This window comes from Anneissia japonica, unplaced genomic scaffold, assembly GCF_011630105.1.
Source record: "Anneissia japonica isolate Jap-2015-1 unplaced genomic scaffold, ASM1163010v1 scaffold284931_len208951_cov167, whole genome shotgun sequence".
NCBI classification, from domain to species: Eukaryota; Metazoa; Echinodermata; class Crinoidea; order Comatulida; family Comatulidae; genus Anneissia; species Anneissia japonica.
In genome coordinates this window covers 196,889-201,587 of record NW_022703742.1, presented here as the reverse complement: position 1 = coordinate 201,587, position 4,699 = coordinate 196,889, and the positions used below count along the sequence as shown (strand labels likewise).

At 29.3% G+C, this 4,699-nt stretch overlaps 1 long non-coding RNA gene across 1 annotated transcript; it reads right to left on the bottom strand.

Moving 5' to 3' along the window:
* Positions 1-1,508: 1,508 nt before the first annotated feature.
* Positions 1,509-3,497, bottom strand: LOC117104529. Its single transcript, XR_004444773.1, has 3 exons — positions 3,431-3,497; positions 2,727-2,801; positions 1,509-1,551 (listed from the first exon to the last, which is right to left on the bottom strand). It is a non-coding gene; the product is annotated as an uncharacterized LOC117104529 (long non-coding RNA).
* Between the last annotated feature and the right edge of the window lie 1,202 nt (positions 3,498-4,699).

The following is a 4,699-nucleotide window of genomic DNA, read 5'->3' as shown; positions in this document are numbered from 1 at the left end:
AGACAAAGACAGATCAGCAGAAAAGATGGAAATCAGAAATAATGCCAGTAGAAATATTATCAGTAGGAGGAAATGCCATTACAAAGGAATGATCCATTTCAGAATAGGGGTGTTGGATAAGACATAGACAGGATCTATTACATATACAGTTAATCCTACAATATATGGTAATTACTGATGTTCATAGTATATTTAGTAAAGTACAGTATCAGTTATTTCTTCATTGTATTAACTAGGCTAACTATTTATTAAGTTGTATTTATTTTACTAAATTTACCATAGAGCATCACCATTTCTGTTCTTTTTACTGGTGTTCATAGTATAATAAGCAAAGTACAGTATCAGTTATGTCTTCATTGTATTAACTAGGCTAATTATTTATTAGGTTGTATTTATTTTACTAAATTTACCATAGACCATCATCATTTCTGTTTGTCGTATCTCTTTTATGTACCATATTACATGAATAAATACAATCTGGTTAGGTTGTATTTATTTTAGTACAGTAAATACATTCTAATAATACCTGTATTTATTTAAGTAAATGTATTATGTATTATAGTACATATAGTAACAATAATAATACAACCTAATAATTAAAATTAATTAATTATAATTAATTATTTCCTTATTGCATTAACTGGGCCTAATTTATTAGGTTTTATTTATTACTAAATTCACTCGCAGAGCATCATAATTTATGTTGTATTTTTTTAAGTAACATACATTTAGTTAAATATATATATTAAAAGTAAATACAATTATAATAATTAGGCCTATTAGGCTGTATTTATTTTATTTAATGTACTGTATGATATTTAAAATTTGTTGTATTAATTATTGTAAATTTATTAACAACCTAATAAATCAGCTCGTTAATATATATTTATTAATTTATTATAAATTAATAAATATATATTTATTAATTTATTATAAATTAATGAATATATATTTATTAATTTATTATAAATTAATAAATATATATTTATTAATTTATAATACTTAAAATTTGATTTTTTTAACTAGGTTTTTACCCAGTGTGTAGTAAGCTATACGAGGAGGAAGGACTGATTTTCAAACTTAACAAGATAGTTGTACCAGCTACCACCAGCGAAAAGTCATCGAGGCAGCACACAGTCTAGGACCCAACCCTCCCTTTCCATTGATCTAGAAAAAATGAGTCCATACATCTACTATAATACATGTTTTTATCATCCCTGTTTTACGTAATGCATTAAATTCGCCTCACTTAGCAACCCACCTCCCAATCAAACTGCCTCCTACATATATGAAATAGACGTAAAACAAATCTTACATAATACTTACATATGCAACAAAAAATGGGCTCGAAATACTCGAGACGGGATGGATTTAATCGAGTTATCCATTAAATACCTTTAAAAAGAAAATAACATATTATTGTTAAGAAAGTATTTGATTTCAATTTTGCAATTATACAAACAAGAAAAATTTACTTACACGTCCGAGCTATCTCCAAGATTTCTAAAGCTTCCTGTAGCTATTTCCATAATACCTGCATGTTGAAAATTTCTGTGGAAATAAATGATCGCGATACAATACATAATAATACTACTAATGATAAAACAACGATATAAATAATTATTGCAATAACAATAAATAAAACATTATTTTTAAATTATTATTAATATTAATAACAATAGTCAAAATCATAGTCATGAAGAGCATCGTGTCCGATTGTGTAGAGATTTTTTGTTAAATCAAGGAATGAAACTACAGATTGTAATATGTATTACCAATAGCCCCTCCCCCACTAAATATAATCTCAGATGACCCTGTAAAGTTTCTAAGGTTAGCACAAAATCTTTCAAAATCATGTGAATCATAGTATCATCATCATCATCGTCGTCGTCGTCATCGTCATCGTCATCATCATCATCATCATCATCATCATCATCATCATTATAAGGAGGAGATATATGTTTTCGTTTCGAGAATGTTGTGTGTGTGTGTGTGTGAGTAACGCTTTGTTGTTTCATTTTTTTTCTTGTGTTCAAAATATTTTAGAACGGCTGCACAGACATAATTAAAAATAACTGGGAGTGTTAACATTTTGATTGTGTTTTGGTGAGTGTACGGACCAGGGTGTGGATGTGAGGACCATTCAAATGAATTTGTCCTAGAAAAAATATCGTAAAAACCAATCAATATCTCAACAATGGATCAATGGATAAAAATGACAATTAGTAGAACAGTTTGTCATGTTTTAATAAAGAAATGTATCAATTTTGGTGACTATCTGAAGTAGGGTGTCGATATAAAGACCATTTAAAAAAATAGTTTACCGTATTACCGTAGGCAGAAACAATAGCAATTATATTATGATGAATATTTAAATTAGTGCTTTTACAGTGAGTGCTCTTATAATAATAATAATAATAATTATTATTATTATTAATATTAATAATATTATTACTATTAATAATATTATTACTATTATTATTATTATTATTATTAGTGTTAGTATTATTACTATTATTATTATTATCGATTTAGTGTTAACAATTAATCAACTATGTAATTAAGACAAGACAGTGTAATAAAGTTTGTTCATATTTATATTCGTAATAATCATTATAACTCTAATCATTATAATTTTGATGTTAATCATATTCATAATCAATAATTCATTTCAGGTAACATAAAAAAAGAACATCGGAAAATGGCAAAAGTAAAATTAAGCTTACATAACACAAGGTACAGAACCATTCAGTAAAAACACGTCCTCCTTAATTTGGCGAATATTGTTTCTTCGAATATCGCTAAATTAAATTCAAATATTAATATTTTTAATAATAAAGAAACCGCAAATCCATGGACTTTCATCGTTATATCAGTAAATGTTTCACCACCCATCAAATAAGCATTCCATCTGTAACGTATCAGAACAACATAATCATCTAGCACAGTTCACCGAACACTTCAGACGACACTTAACACAGTCAAACTATCGCAAAATAATCACATAATGGTTTACAAAATTCGTTGTGAAAATGTAAAGGTATAATTTGGACAGACGAGTAGAAACATTAAAGGTAAAAATACCAAACCATCAAATAGATAAATAAAAGAAATATTAAGTGTCTATTTTTTTTACATTATACATACAGTCACAACACATTAAATTTCAAGACACCAATCTAATTGCCCCAGTAAAAATAGAAGCAATGAAATTCACAAGTACAGCGAAGTAACAAAATATAATTCCATGATATTCAGGAAAACTGTATACATGTATTAAAGTGCTTGTGTGTTCACTACTAATATTTTTCAAAGATGTCAACTATATTATGATTTCGGACTTGTACAAACGATCATTTATATTGTTTACTTGTTGATTATTGATCTAAGCCAGCTGTATTAACAATGCAAATAAATAAAAGAAACTTACATAGTTTGTAAATTACTTAACATTGTAAATGTGTTGGGCTGAATCTCCTCCAGTTTGGAATTCGGTAGTTTTCTGAATGTAGGAATAGAAGTTAAAATACTTTACTGTAATATCTCTGCAAGTCTTACATACAAAAATCATAGCCGTTTATGGTCAGTGTATTTGGCAAATGTACACATCAATCAAATTGTATTGTAGCCCACATTAAATCTTGCCTTAAATTCCGCGGGCCAAATCCCGCCTGTCAAAGATTTTGATCCGGCCCGCACAACATTGCTAAAAATAAATCATTTTCCGGACCATTTTTTAAAAAAGGTTTTTCTGTTTGTTGTGCGTGTGCCTTTTTTTTTTTTCTCAGTGTAGCACATTGTAGGCTTAATCTAGTGGCGTAGGTTAATGACATTGGGAAGAGGGAGACTAACAATGGATTAAATCGGATGCGTTGTTTACCATTTGGGTGTGGGGGGAACGTATTCTGTTGAAAACACTGCTTTGAAAGCTAACTTTTGAAAGTGCCATTTCCAGAAAGCTAGAGGTATGTACGTTACAAATTTGCTCACCTCAATCCCAACCACTGATAAGTCGATATTTTTGTGGTAGGATAATTTCTAGTGGCAGGGTAGGAGAACCCAGAATGCAAGTTTTTTTTTCTTAAAAATTCTAAAATAATAGAGAGAAGAAAAGAAAATTATACTCAGATTTAAGTCTGAGAGTGCCATATCCGACCATCTAGAGGCACACGAACGATAGGAGGCCAAATATATTGAAATATTTAATTACCAACTAATGAGAAATACACGATGTAAAGGATATACAATGCTATGATGTTTATTACATTTAAGGTAGGCTCTGACTTAGCTAGGAAAATAGAGCACCACTGGTATTACTCAGCCTATAATTGCCTGGCTGAGTGATTTGAAGCATAGTATACCAACCTAGACAACATAGCTTAACAATTTCAAAATTAAAATATGACTTTAATCGTTTATAATAATTGAAATATAATATTCAAAGAAAAAAGACTGTTTCAACGAAATCTTTATTGAAGCAATATTAGTTTTATACTAGCTAGGCTAATTATCAGCCATGCCTTTCAAGACAAAATTTAAAGTGCACACGAGCCAGATTTAAAGTCATTATCCGAAAAAACTTGTCCCACCACCGAAACCATTGGTGAGTGAGCCGTTCCAACCAGCGCCAATATTAGAGGTGAAGTTTACAGCTGTGCCCCTGACTTAACCTCTCGCCCAATTAACTATATATATATAT